General features: G+C 36.0%; 1 protein-coding gene across 5 annotated transcripts in view; it reads right to left on the bottom strand.

Annotated features, from left to right (window-relative positions):
• The window catches only part of LOC126370145 (zinc finger protein ush), a 262820-nt gene that overhangs the window by 77347 nt on the left and 164483 nt on the right, over positions 1-20990 (bottom strand). The window lies entirely within an intron of this gene.

Here is a 20990-nt window from a genome sequence, read left to right as displayed (position 1 = left end):
TATTTTAAATATACTTTTTTTTAAGAACATACAATTTTTTTTAACTATACGTACAGTCATGAGCAATATCATGTATCCACTTTAGAACCCTGTCGCACTATCATATTTGACATTAATGAGACTTGCGAAATAATTTGTCAAAAAAGTTAATGTGACATGGTTTCAAAGTGTATACATATTAGTCCTCGCGACCGAACTTGTCTACATTCTATCCATAAACAACAATACATTATAGGGAGAGATTGTCTTAAATTCAGAATACAGTGACTAAACCCTTCAACACTGCGATGGTGCGATATGGCATGACGGACAACTGAGATAGGCGCGCGCGCAGCTAGCGTGGAGGTAGGCGAGATTACTGAGGAGGCATAGTTCAGTGCATATAGGTAAATAAGAAGTATACTCGGGATGTTTTAAAGAAAGGCCAGGGGGGTTAAAAAGGCCACATTGAAACAAGTCATCTAAAAAAGCAATAATGCTATTTGACATTTGCGCATATAAAAATAAGTGCTCATAATTAAAACACATAGTAACGGGTTCTTACCGCGTTTAAAATAGGGATATGAGACTCCCGATATTCGTGATCATGGCACTTGCAACAGTGTCCAAATATCGGGAGTCTCATATCTCCATTTAAACGCGGTAAGAACCCGTTACTATGTGTTTTAATTATGATAATGGCCCCGATTCCTGCAGACACCGCCTAATTTTATTTTAAGTTATATCCGTCATTTTCATATCCGTCGAAAAGGAAAGGGACGGATGATTCACAGCTCTTAATTTTAGGAAGAATGAGTAAATGAATGAATAACCCGGGCGAATCAAAAAGGTATGTCGCTGGTATGCAATCCGTTTGACGTGCTGTCTACTTACCTGTGTCGGGTTATTGACTGATGTAAAATTTTTAGACGGTTGTTATAGATTTGTCCTTAAAATTGACGTGTGTTTCATAAATTTTATGCTTGTCGATTACCCGTCCTTTTCCTTTTCGGCGGATAAGAAAATGACAGATATAACTTAAAATAAAATTAGATGGTATTTACAGGAATTAGCACCATTAACCGCGTAAACTTAAAACAATGTATAAGTGCTCAATATCAATAAATGACAAATAGAAATAAGTATTCCTTTTTTGATGAATTGCTTCAATGTGACCTTTTAGCTCCCAGTGTATAAAGTTTTTCACTGTCACTGTCAAAAGACTAGTTTCCGACTAGTCAAATCAGTTCCTTTTTACTAAACGTCAAAACATGAAATTACTATGGAGTTTGTTTGAAAAAGCACACTGTGACGTCATAGAAAAACGTGACGAAATGTCTCCCATATCATTGCTTGTTCTTGTTTAAAATTCAAAAACAAATTAAATAGAATAAAGAAAACGTTTTTGTCAGTTTCAGGTCTGTCTCTATTTAGTAATCGGAATTTCATAATTTATCTTTGACCTAGGATACTACGCAATTATCACGCAGTAGAGAACATAACTGGACACTGCAGATTGGTGCAGGTGTTTGTTTTAGTTTTTGCTCGTGACTTCGTTTTTTTCCCAAGCCTTAAAATTAGAATTTCCAAAAATCCATTCTTGATGTTTATAGAAGGAAGCTTAATGAAAAATTTCATCTTTCAGTCTCTAAGATCAGTCTCTAGAGCAGGGCGATGATATATACCTAACTGTCTTCTTTATACGTATTAGGATAATTCCAACCAAACTAATCAACTTCTTCAATCGTGTGGGTTGTGAGGTGAATTACATACCAACCTCATCAACCCTGGTGTCAGGGTTATTATTGAGCCGCCAAAGGCCCCTGACATGGCTCATGTAACGATTACTCACTTACATCAGTAAGTAGAAACCGGGACCACCGACTTAACGTGCCTTCCGAAGCACGGATCATCTTACTTTCAGACGATCGGTGATTATACATTGTAAGAACCCGTTATTATGTGCTTTAATCGGTGATTAGCCTGTAATGTCCTAACCAAACTGGGAATCACAAAGATGATTTTTGTGATATGTCCCCACCGGGATTTGAACCCGGGACCTCCGGATCGTGAGCTTAACGCTCAACCACTGGACCACAGAGGCCGATACCAAACTAATGTTGAGGAAAGAGAAGTCAAAAACGCTGCAACAAGCTATAATTTTCGACTAACCCAATACAAAGCCGTGAAAATCCTTTTAAAACCATACGCCGCATCAGTTTCACCGCCAGGCAACCCTATCACCACAAAAATGTCTCGATAACCACGCGGCAATATTTTAAAATCGATGTTTTTATGAATCGATAATTTGTTCGGCTCGTTTTGGCGCGACGTTTCGCGAGCCAATCGATTCTTATCTTGATGTCACAGCGCTTTGTTTCGATTCGGCCCAACATCGGCCATGTTTCTCTTGAAATGTGTTTCTTGCTAACGTACGAATTGATACTATCGTACACGCCATTGCAAATTTATTCGTGCTGCCCTTGAATCTCGTTTCAATCAATTCGGGACTTTCTGTCTAAGTCAGTAGGGAACTTCTTTTCATAATTTGTCTTTTGGGGTTGTAGAACTGGTTTTGTAATGTAGTATCTGTCCTGTTGATATGCATGCCTGCTTGTCTGCCTTCAGGTGTGTCCGATCCTCAATATTTGATACTTTCTTGTCGCTTGGGAAGAATTCGTGTAGTCTTTTCATCATGCGAAGTGGTGTAAGGTCATACCGATGTTCTTTTTGCGTCTTCTTCGTAACAGAATGTGTTTTTAACGTATTGAGTTTTCGTTAATTAGCACTCGGGGATGTTGTGTAAGAATACTCTTCACAGGTAAAGGTATGGGTGATATTTGGGGTAAGTACAGGCAACAGGTACCTGTGAAACTCGCTAATGAGACGAGAGGAAATATTTCTCGTCAGTTTTGAAACATTTTAACGACGTTGAAAATGTTTTTACATTGGAATATTTGGGAAAGTTTGAACAAATATTTTGTTGCATTCAATTTTGTTACAGTTGATTGCAAACTTTAGTTGACGTGGGACTACCCATGGAATATATTTTTGCGATAGATTACCACCATTACGGTTGACGGGCTCCGTGATCCAGTGGTCGAGCGTTGGGCTCACAATCTGGAGATCCCGGATTCATATCCAAGTATGGACATATCCATAGTTTCGTTAGGACATTATAGGCTAATCTCATGACCAGATTGGACAAAAGTAAGGCGAGTCGTACTTCGGAGGGCACGTTTAACAGTCCCGACCAAAATTTACTTCTGTAAGTATGTGAGTCATGTCAAGGGCCTTTGACGGCTCAATAGTAACCTTGACACCAGGGTTGATGAGGTCTATTATTGATCTCACAACCCACCCGGCAGAAGACCAGACGGTTCATGATATACATCTTCAAAGTTTGTGTCTGTCTGTATGTTTATGTATTATGACTGAAGAAATACCATCGCGGTGGTCCACAGCTGGGATCAGATCCAATGACGCTGATGTCATCAGGTAATCTGATTCTTATTGCAATAACCCTCGTGTTATGCAAGGAAAGGATTACAACAAATTCGAGATTGCATTCAGGTGTTCAAGGCAATGACCTCGTAAAGGTTTGAGAAGTTTATAGGTACTTACTTAAGAGGAAGATTTGGTTAACAACAACATACTCACGACTAAATCTCAATTAGGGTGGTCAGAGGTATACCCATCGCAAAATGAACAAAATAGTCACACCTCATCGAGGTTTCTGTTAGAACAACGTTATTTGGTTGATTATTCTGTAGAAAATACATTTCCCGTCAAACAAATCGAAAGAATACTTTTCTTTACGTGTCTTTGGCATCTACTTTGCCGGAACATAACACTATACACGGTTATGTTTCGTACGGGTTTGCAAAAGAATATTAAACACATATATACAATCACGCCTATTTCCTGTTAGGGTAGGCAGACACGACGGATTTCCACGGTATATTAAATACGAGGATTAGGAATAAAAAAAAGGCATTTTAACAGTGGGAATTACTTGAAAGGTTTTTATCCTTAAAGTTAAATTTCCAAATTCAAATTGATAATTAAATTAAACTCGTGTTTATTGAACAAAAGTTCCGAAGTGCTTCCATTTTTTTGAAGAGAATCAGCATGAAATACAGCAGGAATCATTATACATTGTTTTAAGTTTACGCGGTTATTATCATAATTAAAACACATAATAACGGGTTCTTACCGCGTTTAAATCAGGAATATGAGACTCCCGATATTTCGACACTGTTGCAAGTGCTATGATCACGGGATAACTGATGAGATTGGAGTGGAGTAGGTAGATCCATAATTTTCTACAGGCAGACATATCTGTCCACCCTCTTTCTTTGTCGCTTGTTTATGTATCATATCCCTGATTTAAACGCGGTAAGAACCTGTTATTATTACCCGTTGTTACCCGTTGTTTGGCGGTTCAATAGTAACCCTGACACCAGGGTTGATGCGGTTGGTAATCCACCTCACAACCCACACGATAGAAGAAGACCCGTTATTATTTGTTTTAAGAATCATTATTATGTAACTTGACAGACAAACAGACGGACGGACAGTGAACAAAGTTATCCTATAAGGTCTCTTTTTGAGGTTCGGAACCCTAAAAATGTATGCGTCCAACAGGTTGGCAACATCTAGGTAGCTTCTCTCTTATCTAATCAAAGAAATCAAACCCCACACAACAATATTTGGCATATTAATAAATTATATTATTTTTATTTCCACAAAGCCGATCATAAAACAAAGATAGCTGACATATTTGTGACGTCACGTGGGCGTTTCAGTCGGCAAATAAATAAGGTCTATCACCACATCTCAGATGGCGAGATATGCTATAGATCCTCTGTTATTTATACGAACTGATACGTAGATATGGGCTTGGCTGGTGCGGAGTCAGTGGGGTTATACATTATTGAAAATTATGTTAAATATAAATAAAAAAAAGTAAAAATAATTAAAAGTAAATTTTTATTTAAATTTTTCTTACATTTATTTTTTTATTGGAAATATGTGTGATAAATAGACGTTTAATTTGACAAAATAATCCCAACAAAAACATTTTTAATTGTCATGTAATTTGTTGCCAAGACGAGGTCATATGGATCGCAATGTCAAAAGATTATCAGATCTCATGTAGAGCCAAGCTTCTAACTCTACCTAACTATACAAACCCTAAGTTCACTAACTCTACACTATAGGCAAAATGCTACGATAACTACTTAAACTAACTACTACAAAATACTTTATGGTCCCTAATTTGGTTATCAGATTGTCCGAAAGTAAGATGATCCGTGCTTCAGAAGGCACGTTAAGCCGTTGCTCCCAGTTACTACTTACTGATGTAAGTAGTCTTTAAATGAACCACGTCAGGGACCTTTGGCAGCTCAATAGTAACCCTGACACCACGGTTGATGAGGTTGGTACTCTATCTACCTCACAACCCACACGATAGAAGAGAAGAAGCCCTTTTAGAAGTTTTGTCATTAAGTAGATACCTACCTACCGCTGTAGGTCATATTTCAACTGACCATCCTAGATCCGGCCCTGGTTAGATACAGAATAATATACGGAACCATAAATAAAAACCGAGACAGATGTTTATCGTATGCCGAACACCCAAATTGGATACCGCCCGTTTCGGATACAGTTCTAGTGTGTACTGGGCTTTAGATAAGCAAAAGCATTGCTGTTGTGTACACGGCTTAACTTTCTGTACTTATTGTTTACTAAATGGTAAAGAGGTCAATACTTAGTATTATGTTCATGGTTATCATAGGTATACTGACGGCCTCCGCTATGCAGTTGTTGAGCGCTGGGCTCACGATCCGGAGGTCCTAGGTTCGAATTATTTAATTAGTTAATTAATTATCACAAAAACCACTTTGTGATATGAAGATGATCTGTGTTCCGGAGGGCAGTCGATCCCGGCTACTGTTATTAAATTTACTTACTTTAGCAAGTATGTAGTTATTACATGAGTCATGTCAAGGACGTTTTGCTTTCAATTTTCTTCTTCTATCGTGTGGGTTGTGAGCTGGATTACCAACCTCATCAACCCTCCTGTCAGAGCTACTATTGACCCGACAAAGGCCCCTGACATGGCTCATGTAACGACTACATATTTACATTGGTAATTAGTAACCGAGACCAAGGGCTTCACTTCCGAAGCTTCGCTTTCAATAGTAAGCTACTTCTGAATTACGATTGTTTGCTTTCTAATACCATTTTCCTGCCCTTATCCCACTCTAGGTGGGTTCGACACAACATTTATTCCTCTTCCATTCATTTTAAATTCAAATTCAAAAATATATTTATTCAGTTGGTAACATTGTTACACTTTGAATCGTCATTTTTTACATAACGAACGTCTCATCCGCCTAAAACTACTGCAGCTTCTCACAACCTGTATAGCCGGGGAAAAGAAGCTACAAGAAAAACCTCGGCATTTCTCTCAGTTATCTCAGTACTCACACCTTTCACACACATATCTTTCTTTACACAATCCATCCACACTTTCTTGGGTCGTACCTTACCCCTATATCTATCCACATTCATACTCATGACTTTCCTCGTTATATGTCTTTGATCTCTCCTCATCACATGTCCATAACATGCTAATCTGTTGCTCCCCAATATCTCAATGATCTGTCCTGCTTTCAGACTTCCTCTTATATATTCATTCGTAATATAGTCCATTCATCTCAATACTCACCTTTCACACACATACCTTATTTTATTTTATTTGTTTTTATTTTATTCATATTTAACGGCAGTTTTACAGGTAAAGTTATTTAGTTATTTGCACATCCACACTTTCTTGGGTCATCACCTACCCCCCATCCTCATTCATATTCATAATTTTTGTCGATATATGCCTTTCATCCCGCCTCATCACATGCCCATACCATGCTAATCTGTGAAAACGACCTCTGTACTCCAGTGGTTGAGCGTTGAACTCACGATCCGGAGGTCCCGGTTACTACTTACTGATCTAAGTAAGCAGTCGTTACATGAGCCTTGTCAGGGGCCTTTGGCAGCTCAATAATAACCCTGACACCAAGGTTGATGAGGTTGGTAATTCACCTCACAACCCACACGATAGAAGAACACTACCCAACAATCTAGCCAATAATATTATGCCTACCACATACAGGCATGCCTTTGTGTACGCAAACATATTAATTTGAAACAAGAACTTATAATTTGCACAGCTGTTGCCTATAAATAATGTACTTAAAAAAACGCATAGATCTGGTACCAGATAGGATATTGAACGGATATCCAGTAACGGATATTGTAAAACCTATTATTGATGTGCCGATGCGGTTGGATAGGCACCCTAGTTCAAGTCGTTGAAAAAAAATAAACAGATATAGCTTGACTGCACAACACTGCTACAAATAAATAAGTAGTATACAGTGTAATGTATAACGCATTAATATTATAAACAAGAAAAAGGCTTAAAATAAAAAAGGCTTAAAAGAAGAAAGGCTTAAAATAAATAAATCCTTGATGAGAGAGTGGAGGAAGCGAAGATGGTGTGTCTTCGAAGTTTTTATACTCTGCAGGAGTTTTTAATGATTAGTTGTTTACTTTTACTTTTATGTCTAAATTATGTGTACTTGTTCTCATTTATTATGTTTAAGCCTAAAAAGTATGCTGTAACTCTCCTTTAAATTGCTGTGCCCAATCCGGGTCCATATGTGTTACTCACCTTATATTACCAACCTCCTATGTGGAACACAATAAATGATTATGATTAAGTGGAATTCCGTGGTCTCTGCCTACTCCAACATGAAAAACGGGTAATCTATGTACTAATGTATGTATTATAAACGAGAAAGTTAAGTTCACGCAAAAGATACCGAACTGATATTGATGAAAGTTCGCAGTGACGTACCTAGCTATAATACTCGTAGTACATACAAATAAGCGCCTCTTTGAAAAATCATATTGTGATGTGATTTCCTTCAACAAACCTTAGAAACGTAGTAGTTTTACAGCTAATCACATAATATGTAATTTAATTTTTTGACGTTCAAAAAGCGCTAACTTTGTAAGCCTATTTTGAAAAATAAATATTTTTGAATATTTTTTTTTGAACGGATACGCTACTTTCAATCCAGCTAAGAACTAACACTACTTTTTTTACCTGAATTGAAACGCGCGACTGTTACGAGGTTTTGTTAACAAAAATCAGAATGTGATTTTACAAAAAGACGTATTTTATTTAATAATAATAATATTGGCTCGCGTTTGACTACAATCTCACCTGATAGTAAGTGACGATGTGGTCTAGGGAGGATCACGCTTACCTAGCAAATGCCTATTCACTCTAGCCTTGAAGACTCCTAGATTATAACGAGTCGGAAAAACAGACGACGGCAGACAGTTCCAGTCCTTTGCTATTCGCATCAAAAAGGAAGACGCGAAACGTTTAGTGCGGATTGGTGGCTTTATTTTAAATTTTACATTGTAACTAATATTAAGACTAGGTATTAATAAAAAAAACTAGTTCCGCATGATTCAGGTTCAGACAATGCCTAGTTTGGGGACCCCTGTACAACTCTTATAACCTGTCTAAAATATAAGCACGTTTTTAGTTTAAACATATTTGTATTTCTTTTATTTTATGCAATAAATTTTATTATTATTATTAAGTTATCGCTAAATTTTTACTGTAAACCAACGATATTTAGATAGTATTAATTTACTTAAAGGCATGATCTTACTTAAGACGGTCAAGCTATGTTCTCTAACTCATTATCTAGTAAATAACGCTAGTAACACACGGAACATATATTTTCTGAGCAACAAATAAAAAAGTGTTTACTCTTAGTATATCGTATGCTTAATGTTTAAGGTCTATTGATTTTGTAGATTGCATTTCAAATGGTACTAACTTGTTATTAGTTGAATAGCAAAAACTGTTATCATGTATAATTTTCTGAAAGTAAGTACCTAACATAAAATAATTGAATTGTAAGATTCAATAGGGGTTTGACTGGGTCAAAGATAAATTAAGAAATGCTAGTCTAGAAATAGAAGCCAGTCTAAAATTATCAAAAATCATCTCATTTTATTTTTTGACTTTCTTAATTCATAAATAAAATTCAGAAGTAAGGCGAAAAGTAAAATGAGTAAAATTTTTGATAATCTTAGACTGACTTTTATTTCTAGACTAGCATTTCTTAATTTATTTTTGACCCAGTCTAATATACGCCCGTAATCCCTGATGAGGTGGACAGAGCCACAAGTAATCAAAGACAACTTGCAACTACTGTTGATACGATGTCGAAAGCTGGATATGATGAACCTTATGGTGATAAGGGATCAGCCCATAACATTAGTCCATCATGTTAGAAGACACTATCTGTTATATCTGGTGTGATTAATTAATACAACCAAAATATATTAGAGTTGTTTATTTATTCAAAAAGCGGAAAAACGTACGTGACAGTATTCTGTCTATATTTATATATTTTTATTAATTGCGGTACAGTGTTGCCCTATTACTCGTATATTTCAGACTATACAACACTATCCCTCTGTCGGATTTTACGACATGCCCGGGAAGACAAGCAGCTGAACGTGTTCTGTTTTAGTTACTCCCAGAACGGCGTAGAAGCAAACATAAATATCCTATTGTAATCTAATTACTACAATAGACACTCAATTCCGTCAAAAGTATAGAGGACAAAAACCGCTTCGGTAACACAAACTCCCGCTAAACGAAGACGAATGTGGCCGGATACATCATCCAAGTTGCCCGATAAACTTTTAAAGACTGGCGGAGGTTATATCGTGCTGAAAAATTGTGTACCGGGGCCCTGGGCTGGCTGATAAAACCGAGGGTCCTATTTGTTAGAGATATTTGTCAAACCAACTTTGGTAATTGCCCTCTAGAAACTTGATTTGACGACCCGTGTGTAATCTCGAGGTGGGAATTTTTTCGGGGAGTTTTTATGATGTTCCCTTTTTGGGTTTCAAAGATGGTGTATTTTTTGATTATGAAAGCGGTTTACAAGGCGAAGGTTGTTGATAGGGTTGGCAGAGGAAGACCTAGAAGGACATACAGTGAGCCCAGCGAATTATTTGTAAACAGTAGTGAAATTATGAACCTTAGTTGACATAATTATAAAATTTATGTTTTTGTCTATTACAAAAACGATAACCAGGAGGTCTTAAATGCAACCAGTTAGATTAATACTTTGCAAAAAACTGATTGGATTGTTGTACCTTATCGTACATTCACTATATTTGGGATGTCCTTAGAAAAGGTTTAATACGATCTAAACAATTGACGAATGTAGAGGAAGCAAGAGAAGTGTGTCGGGAAAATGTCTCTGCTTACCCCGTTGAGATATAAGCGCGATTTTATGTATGTATGCGTTTTGTGAATCTTAGGGTCACTAGAACACCACGGTGGCGCAACAAAATGTATGCAGGCTCACTTGGTGTCTTGTGTCTTGTTGGTTGCGCAACATCTGCATAACTACATTTAATTGGTGGCGCAACCAAGGTTGCGATACCATGGTGTCCTAGTGCGATATAGCCCTTAGGAGAGGTTTGGTAGGTGATAAATTAATGGTATGTACGGTCACGATTACTAAAATGTATACACTTTGAAACCATGTCACAATTAACTATTTTGACAAATTGAACCGTAAGTCTCATTTAATGACAAATATGATAGTGCGACAGGGTTCTAAAGTGGGCACATGATATTGCTCATGATTGTATGTGTTGAGAATCATATGTGTAATTATTAGTAATTATTTAAATAAATTACCATTTATTTCAATCAAATTAAATCTGTAAAATATATTAATTAATACACTTTCATTAATTTTACATATAATTATTAACTATTTTATTTACTTCATTTATTAATTACCTTTAAAAACAAAATAAAGTTGAAAAATAAAAACTCACATAATGAAAGTTTCGAAATACATATTATAATTAGAGCTTAAAATAATACTGTAATCATCTCCTTCGACCACATCCTGTACATTTCATATCTCTAAATGTGTCTCAGAGTGTCTAAACTTTTTTGCATTAGCTTTTTCCTACCGGATAAATTGTTGGACGATAAGTCAGTTAAACGAGGTTAATACATTAACTGGAGTTTAAGAGGAGTTTAGACTAACTTTGAGCCCTCGGGCCTCCTCCCTGATGGAGTAGCAAACTGATGGGGCAAAGAAATGGCAGTTGGATCTTTTTTTAAACTTTGCTGTGTTATACTTCGCGGCAATTTATTTTAAAAGTTGAGTATTTATTTAAATAGGCTAGTTTCCAACTAGTCAAATCAGTTACTTTTTACTAAACGTCAAAACACGAAATTACTATGGAATTTGGATAAAAAAGCAACCTGTGACGTCATAGAAAACGTTTTTTTTTTTTGTTTAAAATTCATAAATAAATTAAATAGAAAAAAGAAAATGTTTTTTGTTAGTTTTAGATGTGTCATTATTTAGTAAAGAGAATTTCATAATTTATCTAGTACACGACCCATTTGAAAAAACTTCAACAACATATCGTGCCTGACTTCAATTTTTGGCGAAACTGATTTGCACCTTTTGCAATTAATAAGACAAAATTCACTTTAGCAAAATATACAGATACGTCATTTAGCGAAGTGGAACTGATATTATACCCACTGAAAGGCTGTTTTGCAGAGGAAGACCTAGAAACCTTCTAGGGAGATGTCCTTAGAAAAGGTAAACCTTATACGATCTACTCTGAACCGGCGTGCGTGTATGAAACGATTGATGAATGTGGAGGAAGCAAGAGAAGTGTGTCAGGATCGAAGCAGATGGAATTCCATAGTCTCTGCTTACCACTGTGCGAAATATTATATCTACAGTAAACTTTGGTCTATATGCTTACTAACTTAGTTGGAGTTTGTGGTATAAATATTAAGTACATATTTACTGCTAAGTTACTAATCTTGAGGTACTTATGTCTTCTACAGTTATTAAGAATTAGAGACAAATTCGAGACTTCTTTCGAGACAAGAATCCTATCAAAATCCCGTCGCAAAATCCTTTTCTTTCTATCAGTGAATATGAAAATATATGTAAAGCCGGGCACAGACGGGCAGACTATAAATCGTGCGACATCGCCCGCGTATCGCACGTCATTAGCGTTCAAGTAATTGTGCAGATTTGTCTCGGCGCGTCTGTGGGCAGCTTTATCTTAACTTTTTTTGGATGATGTGTCGGTCTTTGTTAGGTGAGATAGGAAGTTCCGAGAGTGAATTATTAAAGAGGGTTTTACGAGGTAATGTTATGTTTTTGGGAAACAACGAGTCCCGGATTCGATTCCCGTTCAGATCAATTTAGAAAATGAACTATTTTATATTGACTTGGTTGTTTGGTATCAAGATTCGAATTTGAATGAACATATATGTTTTTTTATTAAAATGTGTATATATATCTCCACCAACCCGCAGTGGAGCACCGTCCATTCATCCATTACAAGATGAACTAAGTAACCACACCGCCGTATCACCTTCTATAACGGTCGAGCCAACTGTGTTGGTGAAAACTGCGCTTAAGATAAATTAATAACCATTGGTGGAAGCCCGGTACTCCTCATTTGAGAAGCAAGCTGGTGTGCCACAGGATCACAATGACTCAAAAAAGCCATTTAAAAAATCATACATCATCTCTTTGAGGAGATAATTTTACGCCCCTGGATGGTGTTTCCTTTCTCGCAAACACAAAATACTTAAAGAATAATGTTTCCTTTAATACATCTTACTTGTAACATATTGAATGCTAATGTAAAATAATGTTATGTTATGTTACACTTAGTAATACTCACGTTAATGCGTTTGATATCAATGATATATGACTGGTCTTTTGGTTAACTTACCTGAAATGGAAAAAGGTTTTTGGTTAGTATAAAAAGTAGGTATTTATTTTATAAAAAGGGGAAAAGTTAAGCAGGAGATGTATTAGTAATGGGTGTAAATAGGCTAAAAATCAGTCTAGTTAAAATATTTGACATTTGTTTGATAATAAATGACACCTTTCCTTCTCTCTTTTTATTCAAATAACATTGATCAAACTAGTATGGTATTTGAACCAAATGCACGCTCTTTTTTTTTGACGTGACTTATTGCGGATTTGCCGCAGATGGCATTAACTACTTGGCCGGACAAATGGGGAGCGCTGAAGGCTCTCACCGGGTACAACGTTTAAGACAACAGGCCTGAGGGTGCCCAGTTGGGCGCGAACCTCGGCTCAGGGCGTCGTCTGAGAGGAAAAGTATTTGAAAGAATTAATCGACCCTGATGGGACATTTTAATTACCTACTAAATTTTAAATCCTGCCTACCTTGCCTTTTACAGCGTATGTACCTTGAACGTCGATCAAAAGACAAAAGTCGAACAAAAGGGGTTAAAAGGCCACATCGAAGCGATTCATCTAAAAAATCAATATGGCAATTTGACATTCGCGCATATAAAAGTTAGTGCGAAATGTCAAATCGACGGGGAAGAAGCAAATACTCCTATCTTACACAGACCTAACTGTAAGATAGGAGTATTTGCTTCTTCCCCGTCGAAATAGCAATATTGCTTTTTCAAGTGAATTACTTCAATGTGGCTGTAAACGACGCACTGTCATTTTTGATGAGTCTTTTATACTTTTTAGTTTTATATACAATCTCTTTAATTTGTAAGAATAAAAACTAACTAAAGAGATTGTATATAAATCTGAATAAAAATGTCAGAGCGTCGTTCAGTGGCCTTTTTAACCCCCCATGTGCAGTATTCATTGCTTCCTTAGTCTGCATCTGAGTGTTTGGTATTAAAAAAAAAACATTCTGGGGAGGGTAACCCTCTATAAAGAAATGCACTCGATGAAAATCGGTCACGCGTCTCTCATTAAGTTCGTATTATCGGTAATATTTCCGGGATGTACTAAGTACTTGTACAAGTACTTAACAATGTTACAGAACATAATAAAAGCGCACGCGCCGCCTCTCCTTCGCTTCCTGATTTATCGTACGAAATATACCTAATACAAAATGTCACGTGACCAACCGTTTTCGCACGAAGGAAAATTTTGTTTTTTTTTCTATTGAATAAAGCTTTTACGAGAAAATAAAATATTTTAAGAGGTATAAAATAAGCTTACCCCGGTGAGAAATAGGCGTGAGTTTATGTATGTATGTAAAAAATACGCAATTGTAGTTTTTAAAATACTTATCTGAAACTGTAAATTAGCCAATTATTATAAGTTTTTTTTGCACATTAATGTGGAATATTGAATGTCCAGAAAATGAACTTTTCTGTCCGCTTTGTTCTAATCAAGCTATTTTAATGGTGTCGTTAAATATGAAAAGTTGTTTAAGAAAATTAGTTTTAAAATATGATAATAATAAGTGGTTATCATAATCAATATGAGACTATAATCGATCGATCTATCGTCTGAAACACAGGCTCAACCTAGTTCAGGCACCGGTAACCTAATTTGTACTTTATTTTTAACTAGCGACCCGCCCCGGCTTCGCTCGGGTGCAATGCTGAGGGAAAAATGAAATTATATACGACATCACATTTAAAACCTCAAAAATAACAATATTTCTCCACTATTTAATGGATGTCATTATACATATAAACCTTCCTCTTGAACCACTCTATCTATTAAAAAAACCGCATCAATATCCGTTGCGTAGTTTTAAAGATTTAAGTGTACATAGAGATATAGGGACAGAAAAAGCGACTTTGTTTTATACTATGTAGTGATGTTAATGTGAGGAGCTTGGTGGCGCAGCGGTTAACGCGCTCGGCCTGCGATTGTTGAAGTAAAGCAACTTTCGCAAAGGCCGGTCATAGGATGGGTGACCACAAAAAAAAAAAGTTTTCATCTCGAGCTCCTCCGTGCTTCGGAAGGCACGTTAAGCCGTTGGTCCCGGCTGCATTAGCAGTCGTTAATAACCATCAATCCGCACTGGGCCCGCGTGATGGTTTAAGGCCCGATCTCCCTATCCATCCATAGGGAAGGCCCGTGCCCCAGCAGTGGGCACGTTAATGGGCTGATGATGATGATGATGTTAATGTATTCAATGAGGGAGTATCCAGGGTACGTTCCCTAAAAAAAATAGAGATGGCGTTTTAAACATTTTGATAATTACCCATTTTCTCATCGTTCAAAAATATAATGTAAAGAGGCATATATACAACCAAATCTTGCTAGATATTTGGTATAGAATTATGTTGCTACCTATATTGCATCATTGCAATTAAAAACATCCCCAACAGATAAGCAGCGTGGAACATTATGAGATTCAGTTTAATTTAAACGACCATTAAATTCAAATTTCGAATAAAATAATTCAATCTCATATCGATATTCAACAAATCAAGTCGGCAACATCAATACGCCTAACGGGAGTAGATCCGATCGATTATTTAAAAAATATTATTCGAATGCCGAAAATCGATCGATTACGATTGGAATTATTGGGTGGGCTGGTGTGATACTGTATGGTCGACACAAATTGACCATTAGGAAGCTAGTAGGAAATACCATTTGCATTCTTCTAATGTACAAACAAAGATTTAGATCGTATATCTATGTTTTATGATCAAGAAATCTGTATCAATACATTTTGATCTCGATTTAGACATTTTATGTATGTATGATATTCTAAGTCTTTATCTTCAAACTTAATTTTATTTATTTTATTTTATTCGGGTAGCTTACAGCCTCTTTTACAAAGTAGATACTTATATGTGTAAGCAAACGCCAATTACAAAGCTACCACAGGTGAACAATAGTAATCTTATAAGACAGACTTAAAACATTTTACTTGATAACGGTCAAGTTACGGGACAAAATATATAAGTTCACGAGTATATCCGAATTGGGGCAGTTAGAGGTACATCCATTGCAAGATGAACTAAGTACCCACACCTCACCGAGCTATCTGTTATACCAACGTGATAGGTGGTGAGCCGTATCGCCGTCTATAATGGTCGAGCCAACTGTGTTAGTGAAAACTGCACCTAAGATAATTTAACAACTCATTGTTGCAAGTTCGGTACCGGGTTTCGAAGAAGAAGAAGACAAAAAAGTACATAAAAAAAATAAAATGATAACCCAACCTAACAAGTGAAATAAACCCTAATATAACACTGTAACAATATATAGGTCTACCCCGATTGGGAATGCGAGAATCAAAAAATAAAAACGGATTTATACCACTTTTATAAAATTATATAAAAACAAAAAAGGCAATGAGTAACTTTCTAGGCTACGTTCCTCAAAAAAAATACAGTTGGCGCTGTACAGATTTTCCTTCGTTTAACCTTCTAATTTCATGGATAAACGACGTACATACATACATACATAAACTCACGCCCGTAATCCCTAATGGGGTGGGCAGAGCCACAAGTAATCAAAGACAACTTGCAGCCACTGTTGATACGATGTCGTAAGCTGGATATGATGAACCTTATGGTGATAAGGGATCAGCCTATCGCCCATAACAGTAGTCCATCATGTTAGATGACACAATCCCTCTGTCGGTTTTTACGACATGCCCGGGAAGACAAGCAGCTGAACGTAAACGACGTATGCATCTTTTATCTTTGTTTTTGTTTAAGAAAAAAGTAAAAATAACTATCACGTTAAATCTGTACAACGCCATCTGTATTGTTTTCGGGGAACATAGCCTGGAAGTCACTCACTGAGACTCACCAAGATCACTGTGTGGTGAGTCACTAATCAGAAATCAGAAATCAGAAATCAGAATCATTTATTCAACGTAATTATCATGGATAAACTTGTTGAAGGTCAATGTAACATTTTTGAATTTACGTCATTTCGCAAGGTGTTATGGCTGAGGAGAAGAAATGACAAGAAACTGCAACAGCAACACATCTTTTAAAAACCAATGAGGATATACATTACAAGTTATTTAATAACTAGAGGAACACATTCAATACCAGACATTTTTATCATTAGGTAGTCATTAATCTTATAATAAGCTTTTTTACATAAAGTAAGCTTCACATGAGCTTTAAATTTATTTTCTGACAAATTTAAAATATCATCTGGTATTTTATTGTAAAAACGTATACATAACCCCAAAAAAGATGAATTTAATTTACTTAATCTAGAATTTTGAATAGCAATTTTATGTTTATTTCTTGTATTGTAAGTATGCCTTTCACAGTTTCTCGGAAGGAGAGATACATTTTTACGTACATACATAATGTTTTCATATATATATTGACTTGCGACCGTCAGTATATTTATTTCTTTAAACAGCTCCCTCAAAGAGTCCCGACAACGCAGCTTATAAATAGCGCGAACTGCTCTTTTTTTAATGATAATACCAAGATCTTTCAAGTTATATGTACCACATTAACTAAACACTTTCAAATTAATACTTTCTAACAACAATAATTGACAAATATAATTATCTCACAGATAAAAGATAATGTATTAAACAACAATTAATATTGTGTACACATGTTTATCATTCACCAGCTGTTGTGATATCGAATGATAACGCAAATTACACCCTATTACGTTGCATTAAAGTAGATTACAAGTAGTTGGTTGTTATTGATAATGATAAAGTTATCTTTGACATCTAGATAATATTGCAGACAAGATAAAATTCGATATAATTTAAGCTGCTGTTTCAGAAGGTTATAAACATAATTAATTATTAGAAATTATTATACAGAGTGTTAGTGACATCGTAACGAATACTGAGGGGGATGATTCAGACCATGATTCTGAGTTAATATCAAGTGGAATTTTCCGTCGCAAAATTCATGTTTTTTTTTAGTTTTTTGTAATTATTTTCAATTCTATAATTTTGCGATTGAAAATTCCACTTGATATTAACTCAGAATAATGAGCTAAACCAGCCCCCTCAGTATTCGTTACGATGTCACTTACACCCCTTACAGTACATACAGGTAGCCATACAAGTAGGTATGGGTGTTAGTGACACCGTAACGAATACTGAGGGGGATAATTCAGACCATGATTCTGAGTTGATATTAAGTGGAATTTCCTGTCGGAAAATTTATGATTTTTTATGTTTTTTTAAATTATTTTCCGGTCCATACTTTTGCGACGGAAAATTCCACTTGATATCAACTAAGAATCATGGCCTGAATCATCCCTCAAAGTTTTCGTTACGATGTCACTAACACCCTGTATAATAAACAGAATATGATGTAATTTACCTAGGTACTTATAGCCAAAGCACCTTATTACACCTATGAGAGACTTGCCATTATAGATGGCACTGTTTAGATTTAACGTTATAATTACCTAATTTCTCATTGCTTGGGGTACATTATTAATACGAAAATATAACGCAATAGCAGAGGCATATATAAAAATAATTGTTGCTTGATATTTGGATCAGATAAGTATTTTTTCTCTCTCTTTTTTGTGTATTGTTTGTTTTTTTTTGTGATGTGTAATTTGAATAATGACATTGTAAATCATTTTATTATTATTTCATAATTAATATAAGTACCTAATGATTGACATTTAAATTATGAATTTTATTTTAAGTATTTTACTATTTGCGTTAGCCGTTAGCCGTTTTAGCCGTTGGTCCCGGCTGCATTAGCAGTCGTTAATAACCATCAATCCGCACTGGGCCCGCGTGATGGTTTAAGGCCCGATCTCCCTATCCATCCATAGGGAAGGCCCGTGCTCCAGCAGTGGGGACGTTAATGGGCTGATTATGATGTTGACTATTTGCATGTTATAATTTAAATTCATCTGCGGATCTCCTCAGAAATGAGGAGATCCGCAGGAGAACTAAAGTCACCGACATAGCTCGGAGAATTGCAAAGCTGAAGTAGCAGTGGGCAGGACACATAGCGAGGAGAACCGATGGCCGATGGAGCGGAAAGGTTCTGGAGTGGCGACCACGTGTCGGACGACGCTCAGTGGGTAGGCCCGCTACAAGGTGGACCGACGATCTGGTGAAGGTCGCGGGAAGCCGCTGGATGCGGGCAGCGCAGGACCGATCGTCGTGGAGATCCTTGGGGGAGGCCTATGCCCAACAGTGGGCGTCATACGGCTGGTGATGATGAATTTAAATAACTAAAAATGTAGACCAAATGTTAAATTCTGACCATCTGCAAACCATATTTATAGCGAATAAAAATGATTATGAACAGTTATGTTGCTACCTATAGGTATTGGTTCTCTTTTATTTTGATCAGAATAATAATGGGTTGAAGATGTGTTGTGCCTGGGTGTAATAACAAGGGTCATCATTTATACCCAAAAACAAAGATAAAAGATGCATATGTCTGTTATCCATGAAATTAGAAGGTTAAACGAAGGCAACTCTGTACAGCGCCATCTATAGGTCTTTTTGGGGAACGTAGCCTGGATAGTCCCTCGTTGCTTATAGCTGTCTGATAGCCTAATCAAAACTTATCTGATAGATAGTAATACTAATTTTATACAGCAAATATTATGAAAACAACCATCCACGTACTTATGTACTTTTTAATCCGAAGTAAAATGTACGTAACAAAATTGAAATTTCCATTAAAGAATTCCCATTTTATGATTGAAATTAAACCGTAACTTGTTGTGTGGTAAACGAGGGGGGGGGGAGGCAGGAGGGGGGAGATAAGAAAGAAATCGTTCTTATCGCATTGCAACGCGAGAAAATCGGAAAAATGCAGGTGCGGGCGTGTTGGCCGGGGTTGGGCCATATTGGGCAAATGATTTGACGGTTACATTAATGAATTTTCCGGAATAAAGGTGTATACCGTTTCAAACTATCCCCAGTTTGAAACGGTATACACCTGCACGAGTGTATAAAACGATTAAGGAATGTTGAAGAAGCAAGTGAAGTATGTCTGAATCAAAACAAATGGAAATTAATAGATCTAATCGACCCCCAACTCCCTGTGTATCCCGGTGCGCAACAGGCGTCAATTTGAGCAAGTATAAATAAAACAACTGAATGATGAAGTCAGAAAAAGAACATTAAGAAAACTGCCTGATAATGAATATACAATACACCGGCCAACGTTGCATTTCAGCAGATTTCCATATTCAAATAAATCAAAACATTTTCGCAAATGTTTGGCCAATATAGGCGCAAACATTTGCAGTTGGCGTTGCGATAAGACCCGTAGAGGTATTATCTATTGCTTCTGAAACAATTTCACGCTACCAGATAACACTGTTGCATACAAAAGCCGATAACAAACCGATACCTATACTGTTTATTGTACTCAATTGGTGAAGGAATATTAGAAAGAATAAGGGTTATATTTATCAACAAAAAACAGCTGCAGTGCAGCTTAGTTATATTTTTAAACTGGTTTAAACTTCATTCTATTTACATCCTCTATGCTTTTGTACGTAAATATTTTGTAGACATTTTTAAGTTATGTTATTGTCTTGTCTTTGTGTGTCTCTATTCTTCTATTCTATTCTAAACTTTACTGCCTTAAACACTAACCCATAGTCCTTACGTTTATGTGTCTTTTTTCATTTAAAACTAGATCCACGTTTGATTACATACATACGTGGCATAAAAGTGGTACTCGGTGGTCTAGTAAATAAATTCCAAGATTATGAAGGGACTCCATTCCTTTTTTGTTCTTATAAGGAATTAGGATACAAATTCGTGAGGATTGATGGGATATCCTCAAGAAATGGGTGAAATCAACAGATTAGTTTGAATATAATTTTCTTATCATTTTATGAATATTAAATATAATTAAAAATAAACATTACAAATTCGAGCGTGAAAATGATAATATTGTAAAAAATTCAGGCTTTAACAGATATTTTTATTACTAAAAGCAGTTTTGTAATTTACTTAAATTAATAATATTTTTTGTTAAAGCTTAGAAGTAAAAACGCCCTAAAATATAATAAGTATATGAAGTAAGTAAGTGATAATTTTTTTAAATAAATAATAATAAAATAGTACTTAACTTAATTTTAAATAGTTAT

This window comes from Pectinophora gossypiella, chromosome 1, assembly GCF_024362695.1.
Source record: "Pectinophora gossypiella chromosome 1, ilPecGoss1.1, whole genome shotgun sequence".
NCBI classification, from domain to species: Eukaryota; Metazoa; Arthropoda; class Insecta; order Lepidoptera; family Gelechiidae; genus Pectinophora; species Pectinophora gossypiella.
Note: the sequence above shows the minus strand (reverse complement) of the source record. Positions and strands in the feature narration are given on the sequence as shown.